The sequence below is a fragment of the Athene cunicularia genome (assembly GCF_003259725.1).
Source record: "Athene cunicularia isolate RWA chromosome 3 unlocalized genomic scaffold, athCun1 chr3_part1, whole genome shotgun sequence".
Lineage (NCBI taxonomy): Eukaryota > Metazoa > Chordata > Aves > Strigiformes > Strigidae > Athene > Athene cunicularia.
The window spans coordinates 1,974,303-1,986,702 of NW_020799097.1; the positions used below are offsets into that span (position 1 = coordinate 1,974,303).

General features: G+C 47.6%; 1 protein-coding gene across 3 annotated transcripts in view; it reads left to right on the forward strand.

Annotated features, from left to right (window-relative positions):
• EXTL3 (exostosin like glycosyltransferase 3) overlaps window positions 1-12,400 on the forward strand; it is a 151,390-nt gene that overhangs the window by 85,412 nt on the left and 53,578 nt on the right. For 2 of the 3 annotated variants that reach the window (XM_026845272.1, XM_026845270.1), the window contains exon 3: window positions 6,708-6,802. The gene's annotated coding sequence lies outside the window, so the exon portion shown is untranslated. Of the gene's footprint in view, window positions 1-5,166; window positions 5,308-6,707; window positions 6,803-12,400 lie in introns of those variants that run through there. The other variant, XM_026845271.1, reaches the window with a different exon arrangement.

Sequence of the window (12,400 nt, forward strand, 5' to 3'; positions counted from 1 at the left end):
TGGGCACCTCAATCCCAGAGAGATCTGGAGGGGCTGGAGCGAGGGCAGAGGAGGGCAGCGAGGCTGGGGAAGGGCTGGAGAATCAATCCTGTGAGGAGCCAGGGAAGGAGCTGGGAGTGTTGAGTGTGAGGAGGAGGAGGCTGAGGGGAGCCCTCATCCCTCTCTGCAGCTCCTGACAGGACATTGCAGAGAGGCTGGGGCTGGGCTCTGCTCCCAGGGGATCAGGGCCAGGACAAGAGGGAACGGCTGGAAACTGCCCCAGGGGAGGGTCAGGCTGGGCAGGAGGAGAAAATGTTTCCCAGCAAGAGTGGTGCGAGAGTGGAACAGGCTGCCCAGGGAGGGGGGAGTCCCCACCCCTGGGGGGGTTTCAGGGTCGTTGGGATGAGCTGTGGGGGATGTGGGGTAGGGGAGAACTGTGTAGAGTCGGGCTGAGGGTTGGACTCGCTGATCCCGAGGGGCTTTTCCAACCTGAACGATTCTGGGGTTCCTCCAGTCCTGCATCCCAGAGATGCAAGGCACAGACCCTGCACATCACAGTATTAACATTTCTCTTGTAATCACACCCATCTTTGAGACATAAGGACAGGTTTAATCCCTACTTTACGTATTCCAGCAGTCCCCACACTGGACTTCTTCCACCTCCAACTCTTAGCGGTGAGCTCAATGATTTAGTGTGGTTGCTTAGGGCAGAGCTTCATTTTTCCTTTTCGAGGCGATTCTTCCATGCCTCGTTGAGGCTCGCTGCAGCAGACATCTGTCACTTGCTTCTCTCCGACGGACGGCAGCGGCGAGGTGCACAGTTAAAGGTTGATGGTGGGGTGAGCGGCAGCTGTCGATAAGCATTGTCTTTGCAGCGTGCGTGCCGTTCTGCTCCGTCTGTGCCAAATGCAACCCTCTTTGCTTAGTAAAATAACACGAAAGGCAGGAGTGACTTGAAAAAAAATGCAGTTTAAATGTTCTTTTAAAAAGACAGTAACAACAAACTTCTGTTTCAAAGGATGTATCTGTTAAATACATAGTGCTATGTAGATTCTTGTGATCTTGAGAGACCTTTGGGAGCTCCAGCTCACCAAATGGTAACACATCAAAGAAGTGTCCATGGGGCTTGGAGTACAAACATGTAATATGCAGATGGCATAGAGAGTTCACAAGGCTCTGAGTCCATGCCCAGGGAACAGATACTCCCTTGCTGAGAGACCATCTGACAGCCTCCTTCTTTTAGATGACTCTTTGCATCAAAGGTGACCTGAAACTTTTTTTAATACATTTTAAAAAAAAAAAAAAAGCTTGCAAACTTAAAAATCCTGAAGTCCAACTACAAGAGCCAGCCCTCTGCTTAAAAGGTCAGTCTTTGCAAAGTAAGGTTTGCTTGTCTTCACAGATATTAAGGCATGGTTGCCTGGCACAGGGGCATCTTTACCTCTTGTTCTGGCAGACGTGGAGCTGTTCTTGCATGGTGTCCATGTGTGCCAAGGGGGCTGTGGTGGGACCCAGAGCAAGTGAGCAGTTGAGAATGACCCATTCTCCAATATTTACCACATAGCAACACCTGTCATCTGATAAACTAGAGGGAAGGGATGCCAGGCTTGATGAGTGGGCCCATGTGAACCTCATAAAGTTCAACAAGGCCAGATGGGGCAATCCTCAGTATCAAAACAGGCTGGGAGGTGAATGGATTGAGAGCAGCCCTACTGAGAAGGACTGAGTGAAAATTGGATATGGCTATGTGCACTGGCAGCCTGGAAAGCCAACCATGTCCTTGGCTGTATCAGAAGTGTAGCCAGGAGGTAGAGGGACACACACACCCCCCACACACACCAAGGGGCAAGGGTTTTAAACTGAAAACAGGTATGTTTAGACAGGACATAAGACATGTTTTTACATTGAGGGTGATGAGACGCTGGAACAAGTTGCCCAGAGAAGCTGTGGCTGCCCCCTCCCTGGAAGGGTTCAAGGCTAGGTTGGACGGGGCTTTGTGCAACCTGGGCTAGTGAAGGATGGTGCTGCCCATGGCGGGGCGGTTTGCTCTAGATGTTATTTAAAGGTCCTTTCCAACCCAGACCACCTGGTGGTTCTGTCATCTCAGCTGGGGTTAGGATCATGGTGTTTGGTGGTTTTATCTCTGAGGTGGTTTTATCTCTGGCAGTGGTGGAGTTGCTGAGGCTGTTGGTGGAGGAGTAACTTGGGGTTCTTAATGCTGTTCTAAGGCTTTTGTCTCTGCAGGAAAAAAAAAATTATCTTCAGAGCATCAGTTCCTGCAGAAAACCTCACCTTTGTAGTAGAGGTGTTTTTGAGGCACCACATAATGCTGCCTTATGCCTTGGGCGATGTAGGTTGGGCTCTTGCTGCAACTCGGTGGTGTAACTGAGATCAGGCAGCTGGGCTGCTTCTGCCCTGAGTGCAGGGTAACCTGGGTTCAGCTGAGTTTTACCTCTGTGCTGAATCGGGATCCGTGATGCAGATGAAAGCGTGGTCCTGCAAGCCCTTCCAGCAGAGGTTTGTCACCTTTGGGAGCCCCCTCTCACTGCAAGCACCCCAAGAGGTAGGCTGAGGTGGGACATGTGTTTCAGGGCTTGCTGGTGTGGGGGTGGCACTTGGGGACCTGCTGAGTGGTGGGGAAGCAGGACTTGAATTCAGTCATAGATTTGGTGCCCAAAGTAACGCACTGCTTTGACCAAGAATGCCCTGGTTCATTCTGCCCTCCCAAAAATAACATCCTCCTCCCTTTTTCCGGGTTGGTTTTCATAATCGGATCTGGAAGTGCGTCCTCTGCCAGGCAGGCAGCCAGCAGACGTCTTGGCAGTGGGATGTTCTCTGCCCCCCAGCCCCACCGTGTTGGGGGCAGCTGGGTGAGGAGGAAGAGCAGCATCTCATACCCGCTTGGTCTAGTGGGGTTGGTCTGTGAGCGCAAGTTTAAGGAATGGCTCATGCAAATTCAACAGTGTTTTGATTGTCTGTAGAGAAGAGTCCAGCAGAACCCTGGGGTGGTGCTTGGACGAAAAGCAGACACCTGCTGTCTGAGGAATCTTCAAAACATTTCTCCTTTTGCCAGCGCTGTTTGAGGCTTTCCTGGCTTGGGTCTGTGCCAGCCACGTTGTGCTCCAGTCTGCTGTTTATCCCCTTCAGGGGCTGGCACAGCAGGGATGTGGCATTACCTGCCCTTGATCGATGGGGCAGCGCTGGGCACGGCTAAAAAAATACCCTGGGGATATCTGGTGTTTCCTCTCCATCTCCTGGGACCGGGTCTGGAGGAGGCGACACCCCAGCCTGCTTCTGCTGGCTCCCTCGTGCACGTCAGCAGCGTTTGGTGAGCCACGTTCCAGTCCTGACATACATTAGAGGAGCTAATTTCTGTGCCTAGGTATGAGGGTAAAGGAGAGGCTTGTTTAGAAGCAAATTAACGCAAGGTCTCCCTTCAGCACCTAATTACAGCGTGTGCAGTCCGTCCAGATTTCACCCCATGGAGAGCCCATCCCCTGCTGCCACGCTTGGTTTTAGCCTGAGGGACATGAAGCAGCGTGTCCCCCGCATTGCCACATCGCAGCAGATGTGTGCCAGAGTGCTCCTGGCTCCCACCGATGGCGGGAGAGTTACACGCGTGTGTGTGTGTGTGTGTGTGTGTGTGTGTGTGTGTGTTTTGGCAGAGCTGCAGAAATCAGCATTTACCGCATATTACGGAGCCACCTCCAATTCCGTCAAGTGAGAAAAGCATTGTGGAAAGTTCACGTCCCCGTGAGGGAACAATTTGGTAGCAATCAACAGTTGTTGACTCTAGAACAGCTTCTGCTGGTCCAGGCACTTCTTTAAAGGCTGGGGTGTTTTGGTCTCTTTTTTTTTTTTTTTTTTTTTTTTTTTTTTTTTTTTTTTGAAATGGCAGCTTGCTAAGGGCCGGATATTGTTGTGACAGTACCTGTAAAATCCTTAAGCTACTTGAATCACTCCAAGGAGCCAAGCAATAAAAGAGCTAGAATAAAATGTATCCCACAATGTCCTTCACTTCTGCTGACAACTGCAGTTTAAATGACTGGTGCAACCTTTTAGCATAGTTAGCTTGTAAAAACTAATAAAAAATAAAATGAAGTCATAACAGCTACTTGCCACCGCTTCTTGGATGGAGAGTAGAGAGAAACTGCCTTTCTTTTTGGGTGAGTCTGTGCTAGCGTACTATTATTGCTGTTGATATTCTATTCTGATCACTGTCATTAGTATATGCTGTAATTTTTACATTATATAAGTTGTACAGTGTTTATTAGAGAGGGGGCTTTGCTTTTATCATAAGGTAGCATTTATCCCATGAGCACCCTAATGTTTTTTAGAGAGCTTACATTAGAATTACGCTTTTAAAAAAGCCCTAAGCTCTCAGGAGAGTGGTTTGTTTGGCTGATTTGAATTTTGGCATCTCATTTCCAGGTGCTGCTCTTATTCCTTGGGTCCTTTGCCCCAAGCGTCCAGAGTTTCACCCAGAATAATTTGTGACTTTGAAAGAAAAAAACCCAACAAAACAAACATAATTCAACCACTGTGGATTTTTATTTTGTAAATTGTGTGCATTCAAAGTGCGTGATAAAATATTTCCAGACCTCAAAGAGCCAGCAAAGATTTTGTACAGATGCTGGGTTTGCATAGTGTGGGTGAGTGTTGGAGCGTGTATTTTGCAGGGCATGATGAAATAAAATCCTCAGCTGTGGCTGTTGAGTAACATCTTCACTCGTGATTCCTGGAGAACTCTGGAGAAAGAGCTTTGCAGTCTGGGGAGGAGCGAGGAATAGAGGGGTTGTGGCTGTTAGTTCCAGTTTCTGCAAACATCTTGTAGCCTTGTGCAGATGGAAACGTGCCACATCCAGCAGCCTGCCAAGAGAGAGAAGAGCTACGTTCACGATATGTTTCCTCCTTTGTAGCCCAGAGATGTAGGCACTTGGGAAGCATTTTGCTAGCTGAAGTGAAAAGGATGGAGGCAGCCTTTATAAGCAGCTGCCAGTCTTGTCACCAGCGCCCAGTACCAGCCCCCGAGGACCAGCACCAGCTCCCTGCTGGGAGCGGCAGCGGAGCTGGGACTGTGTGAAAGGCTACGAGTATGGAACGCATTAGTAAGTGTAGGGGTGGGAAGAGGGAGGCTTGGGACACTCTGCTTCTACTGGCCGCCAAAGCTGTAACTGTCCAAAAGACTGTGTAGGAGGATGAAGGCAGGATGTGGATGGCCCTGATACGCAGCGCTTTTTGTTCCGAAACAAGAGGAAATGCCACCTACTGCAAAGGCATCGCCTGCTGAATGATAGTCCTGAAGCCTTGGACTTGGGTTAGCAAAAGGTATTCTATGTTGTTTCAGTTTTCTGTATGTTTGGCTGCTGAGATCAGACAGTTGTTTGCAGCAGAAGCATGTCTGGGAGAGGATTTGAGCTAGGGAAAAAGCTGGATGAAAAGTCATTGTGAGTTACTGGGCTTGCGGCTGGAACTAGTGGGTGGAACTCATGGTGTGTCATGAACAGGTCAGACTGGGTGGCTTGCAGTGCTCCTCTTTGACCTTGGCACTTACGGAACAACGTAGTTAACTATTTTATTTTCTCTTTTGTGGGAAGTGGTCACATGCGTGTGACTTGAGAGCTGTTGGTTGCCAGGTGGAAATGTTTTCTGTGAAGGGAGCTGAGAACACCTGACTTTGAGGTGGTGGAGCGCAGAGCTGGCGACCCATATCTCATCCCATTTAGGTACAAAGGATTTGAAATACCCCTTCTCCAGGTGGCCTGGCTTTGGGAGAGATATCATCAGGAGGGTTTGTAAAGCATGCTGATCATTTACCACTGTGGTTCTGCTGCTGTAGATTGTACTGCCTCTTATGAAGCAAAATATCCTCATCCCCAGCTTCAGTTAACGGGCCAGGGTTTGGTGGAGTGAGGGTAACTCAGGGAGTCAGTGGCAGGGCTGACAACCAAGAGCATCTCTCGTGTCCTTCTGGATGTGGCTGTCCCTGGGAGTGCATGCTGCTCTTACAAGCCAAAGCATCATATTCAAGTAGGGGAGGCTCAGAGTTCATTTTCATGGTGTTCCTGCAATGGAAAGGGCTCAGGACTGGGAGTCCAGGTCATGCAAACTTTGCTTGGGGAATTTTAGCCAGTTTGCTTTTTATTACAGATGCCCTCCCCTCTCTGTGAGTCTCTGCAGTGCTGAGGAATATGCAGGAGCTGAGGATGGGTCTTGCTGGTCTAGGTATCACAGCACCCCAGGGAGGTATCCTTGGGCCTAATCCTGTTCTGGTCTCCTTAGCTAGTGTCCTCCAGCCTCTCATACTCCCCAGCAGCCCAGATTGTCAAGCCCATGGCAGCTTTTGGGCTTGAGGTTGACTCTGTCATGAATCTCTCATCTGTTTGGAGATGGTCTGGAAGGAGTGTTAGACTGGATATCAGAAAGTATTTCTTTGCAGAAGGGATTGTTGGGCATGGGAATGGGCTGCCCAGGGCAGGGGGGAGTCCCCGGGATCCCTGGAGGGGTTGAAGAGTCGGGCTGAGCCAGCGCTGAGGGATCTGGGGGAGTTGGGAACGGTCAGAGGGAAGGTCATGGTTGGGCTGGAGGAGCTGCAAGGGCTTTTCCAACCCAGATGGTTCTGGGATTGAGTGTTATTAACCAGTGTGCTAATAGGCACAATACCTCTCAGCAATGGGTAAGATGTTTCTTAATCACATGTGGCTTTGTGTTTTTATATTAAACAGGAGAAGAAGAACCCTTGAGATAAATGCTGGGAGAAAGAAGAAAAGCGGTGAAGGAGTCGATGTGTGACGCAGGACAGGTCTGAGCCAAGATGCAGAAGGTAAAGCACAAATGAGCACTGTGGTGTCAGGCTGCTCCACGCCTGGCATTTGACTACTTTTCCCTTTGCTGTATTTTCACACAGTCTATCCAAACATCTCTGCACTCCTCTAGCAGCCTTCTTTCTCCCCGTAGTCAAGTTAAAGTAACAGTGAGATGGGGCAAGCTGGGGCAGCATCAGTACAGTGTCACCCGTGGAGTCTTAATCGAGCCCTTTACATATATTTTTGGCCATCCACTCTTTCATTTAATCATCTGTTATTTGCTAGAAGTTTTAGCCAAATTCAGCTGGCAGATCTGCAGGCAAAGAAGTGACATTTCACAATAATCTGATTTCCGCATTTTAAATTCTGATTTTAAAAGCAATGTTGAATGTCACCAATGGTCTGAGCTTGCTGGCTCGGTGTCTGGATGCCTTGGGATCCAAATCCCTGCACACAGTTCAGTGGGAGAGTTGGGCTCTGAAACTGCATGCGTGATCTGAAAATTTTTCTTTAGCATTATTCATTGGGCAGATTCTTGTCCCAAAATACTTTGTAACCAAGATAGGTTCACCATGTAAGGATTAGTCCATGGGTGCTGATGTGCAGGTATTGTGTGTGTGGGGTGGCTGACTGGGTACCGCAGGCGATCTCACTGCAAGGGGTTGGAGATTGCTGCTAGCAGCACATTCCTCCTTCTCTGGTTTTCCTCTCACTCCTGTAATGAAGCCAGAGGATGAGATTTTTGTGCCCTGTGCTAAGTTCCTTGAGGCAAACTCCAGAATATTGTCAAAACTGCTGATAAATTTGGGCTTGAGTAAAGGTGTCAAGCATGAAGGAAAGTGTCTGGAGCATGGAATCACTTCTTCCTGCGGTGTTTTCTGGCAGAGGGATGCAAGGGCACTGAGAGGCATTTTCATCCTACACAAAGCTACTCTGGCAGCCCCAGGTTTTGAGTGGAAGTGGCACACGGATTGTTAACTAGGAGCCACCTCAGTTATTCACGTTGGGATTTGATTTGCTGGGATTTAACTCCTGCTCTTAGGAAAACCTGGATGAAACGTAATGGCCCGTGATACAACAAGAAGCAGACTAGGTGCTCTCAAAGTCCCTTTTGGCCTTGAACTCTACTAATCTGTGAAAAAAATCACAGCTGCATCTCTAATGACACATGACTAGTTCAAGCCCCTGTTTTGACTTGCTGTCAAAAGATTTCTCCAGGAGTGCTGTGTCCTTGTGTGTCATGTTTGGAGCACCTGCTCCATATCTGCTTGGGTTGAACCACTTCCAGCAGAGCAACTGTGCTGGTGATTTCCTCCAGGAAATCCAACCATGCAGGATAGTGTTTAGCTTATGTGATCGTGGCAGTCAAGCCATAATGCCACTCTCTTAACTTTTTTTATATATACTTTTTTTAACCTGTTAGCTGTCTCCCCACCCCTAGCACATCTAGGTTTTTTTGTTGTGGTTTTTTTTTTTTTCAGCTTTGTTCAAGTGAAAGAGTAAATCTTTTTTGATTTATTCCAGAGCAGCCCTCGAGCTCAGCTCCTGTGAGAGCCTGCTGACTTTGAGTTCAAAAGATCTCATGTCTTTGAGGCCGGGCTATGGTCTTCCATCTTGCCTCAAAGTTAAACTGAAAGAAAATTCTTTTTTTTCTTAAAAAGAAAGAGAGGAAATAAGCGTGCTGTGTAAGGGAATCGGTCTTACCTGCAGCAGAAGAGAATGCCATTGTGCAGAATTTCAGGTTAAAATCTGGTTGCTTAGTGAAGGCTTTATTTTCAAGCACCTAGTATTTTGTTTAGTAAGTGTTTTGTAGAGATAAATACTTCCTTTTAAAGCAGTGCTGTTGGCTGGCTGGGATCCAGCCTGTGATCCTACATTAAAGCATTTTTTTGGTCTTTAAACCACTACATTACCTTGGTGGCTAGAAATGGTAGTTCTGATCCCAAATTTCCTGCAGATCTGCTGATAACAAGGTCTGGCTCAGGCAGAGTTTTATATGTGCTGACTCTGAAATTTGATCGTTAACGTCTGTGCTGAATTTCACCGCAGGCAAGAGTGTTGGTCACTGGTATAATTGCCTTGTTGCCTGGTTGATGCTTTCAGAAATAGTGCTAAAAGATAGGCCAAGGATGTTGCAGTTCAACATTTAAGCCTAACATCTGCGTCAACCTCTACATTTAGTTTTCCTTGCTGCCTGACTCAAGGTGTCTGGAGGTGGAACCAAAGCTGCTGGGACGTGGGCTCTAGCACACACACCGGCTGAGAAAGGCTTGTCTTAAATGTGGATTTCTAACGTCATCCTCTGGAGCAATATTCAACTGGTCCAGCAGTTGTTGCACATGTCAAATGGACACCTTGGCATAGCAGAGGGCTTGGGTGTGGTCGATTCCTTAAAATGCCTGTTATGCTGGACACTTTAGTGATGAATGTGAAGTGTTAAGCCCTGTACCCAAAGATGAGCTGTGCACCTTAAGAGGAGGTGCAGACAGCTATCTGGCACATACATATATATATATATGGGTGTATTTATATGCATGTATAGAGCAAAATAAGTATGTAGGAGCTATTATATGCTAGCTCTCTTCCATAGGGTGCTGCTTAGGCCGAATTTATGCAGTTGTTGCTAAGCTGTGTGTTTAGAAGGGTGGAGGTAATAGATGGAAGACCTTTAATATACAGGGACTCTCCTTTTAAAAAGCAGCTGTTCTGAGCAAGGTGACCTTGGCTCTGCTTCTAACTTGGGAAACCAGCAATGCAGTGGGAAGGAGACACTGATCAGTGCAGTGAAGGCTCGGTCAGATGCCAGCAGAAGATAAAACACAGGTTGGGTTGGTGGAGTTTTAACTTCAAGTGAGGTTGTTAGGTTTGCTGTGTAAACCTGCGGGTGCTCTCCCGAACTTGTATGTATTGATACACACCTGGGAGGTGTATCTGTATTTTTTTTAAAAAAAAAAATTCCAATATTGGTACGGCATACTTGAGGAGAAAATCAGCTTTCTTACTTCCCTCCAAGCAACACGATGATTTGCTGGCAAAGCAAGCGACAGCTCAGCTAGTCCTTACAGGCATGGTGAAACGTCTCACGTGATGTTTTGCAAGCCGTTCTCATCAAACTCTTCATTTTCAGAAACCCTTCCTCTCAGACTTTTACAATCCGTGGAACGTGTGCATGAGAACATCTTGGTGTTTATACCCCTGTTTTGGAAAAAACGCTTCTAGAAAGCCAGCTGAAACTGCAGTCGTTTTCTGGCATGTCTGTGTACAGTAAATCCACACAGCTCAGGTTACGATACAAGGACAGGTAATTGACTCTTCTTTTGTTCTGCCACCAATTCTCCCGCTCTTTCTTCAGCAGAAAGAAACCACATATCGACCTTCTCCCACAAACCCATGTTCTGAGCCAGCAATAAAGGAGGAAAATGTTTTTTCCCAAATCTAATTTGAGACATGATGACTGGACCATGCTTAAACAGCTTCCAACTTAACAATAAAGAAACTTCACAGAGTGCTTGGCAGGAGCCTCTGTACATAATTTAGATCATAATCAGATGCATTAACACGTTTTATATGGATCTCATGGGGGCCAAGAAGACGAGGTGTGCTGGGTAATTTCTTTCCAGATTTCCTTACCTGATTGTTTATTACTCTTGGGGACTTCATTTGTGGTCCAAATGTCACCAGCAGAATCCTGCTGCTTCATGTGCCTGCATTTAGAGTAGCTGGTAGCAAGGCTTCAAATAACCTAATTGGTGTGTTATCATCAGTCTTTCCATCTGTGTGTGTCAAAGGGAGGATGGAGAGTACGTGGGGAGGGAGAGAGGCGAGAGGAACAAAAGCAAGGACCCAATTCTGCAGATTGCTGAGCTTCCCCTGTGCCTGCAGCTCAGTGGGAGGGAAGGTGCTGAGAGTGCTCGACGTGTAGCGTTCTTCCCGCTGAGTACAATCATGAGCTCAGCTTCCAGAGAACTGCACGGGGGAATCATTCCCTCCCCACCTTTTCATTTTAGCTGTTAAACATAAGCAGCTCTAATTTTACAAAGCTTCTGAAAGCTTTTCGGCACTCTGTACAAAGAAATGATCATATATCGTTCGCATTGCTTCATTGTTTTGTCATGAATCCACCCATGCCAAAAGCATCCTTGTTGTGAAATCTCTCCTTTGACAGAAAATTCTGTTGCCGCTTTGATAAATGATGTTTTGGATTTCTTTCTGCTCTGCTGGTTTGTATTATCCCCTCAAAAAGTGGGAAGTGAAGTTCCCTGTCACTTCAATATCTCCTTTATACGTGCTGAAGTAATAACCCTTCCCGTGTGTTTCATGGGTATTTATTTGTTTTTGAATGCTGTGAACTAGTGTAACATCACGATTCCTGATCCTTCCGCAGCCCTGGGTGGGTGAGGCCAAGCTCTGCTCTGAGATGCACAGCTCAGGCCTGGAGCCCGCACCAGGGGATTCTCCTGGGCACTGGGACTCGCTTACCCAGGATGTAACCCACCAGCAGTGGCCTTGGCTGGTTACCGTTGACCCACACAATCCGCGGTCGTGGGCCAGAAGTCGCCACAACCAGGAACTGAACCCGCAAGGCAGGTCGGATGTGGCCACTGTGTTCAGGAAGGTGGAAAGTTAAAGAGCATGAAAGTGGCTGAATTACACCAGCTGGACTCAGGGCCAGAGAACAGGCAGATGTACAGGCGCAGCCTCGGTGCCATGGCAGCCTGTATCAACAACACAGAGCCCCTCCTTTCCCCTTTTTCCAGTGATAATGATCCTGAAAACCATCTGTGGCTGGAAAGTCACAGTGTTTTACTGGCACGCAGCGAAGGAGTGCTGTGAAATGATACTTTGGATGCTGTGCACAACCTACAGGCAAACTGCACCAGCTAAACCCTGTGGCTCAAACCAGGTTTGAGTGCAGAAAGATCCTTTGGAGGCCAGAGGAGAAGCACTGTTTTGTCTTTCTCCTTACATTTTCCCTTAATAGTTGTTTATCAACAATGTTTTCCCAAGTGATGATGAAACTCAGCATCCCAGATGATCTGTGATCACAAAGTGACTTTTATAAACAGGACACGATGATGATGATGGAATGAATATCCTTAAAAATCAGAGGTGGTGGGGTTGTTGACTTTCTGTTTCACATACCAAGCGAGTCCCTGTGTCTCACCCCTGTGTAACACCAGCGCGTTGTGCTGTTGAAATGTTGGTGGGGAGGAAGGAGAGGGCGAAGAGCTGAGTCACCCAGTGCTTCTCCCACAAACACCTGCCTTTCCCTGGGTTTTCCAACTAAACGCTGAGAAATGGCATCACTTGCAGGATATCCTGCCCCAAAGCATAAACGTTATGGTGGTTGGGCTCTCCTGAACAAACCCTTTCCCCTCCATCTCCTGCTGATTTTGAAGCACAAGAGCAAGCTGATACAGGCTCTGAAGGGTCTGTGCAAGCAGGGCAGGGAGGCGTACACAAGAGGGAGAAAATATCCCCAGTCCCTTTGGTATTTATAGTCAGTTCACAAGCAGTTTCCTTGCTTCCAGTGCCCAAATTACCAGCTGTGACTGATGTATTCTCCTTAGGTCAGCGGCACGTACAGTGGCCGACTTGTCTTGACAAGCTCGGGG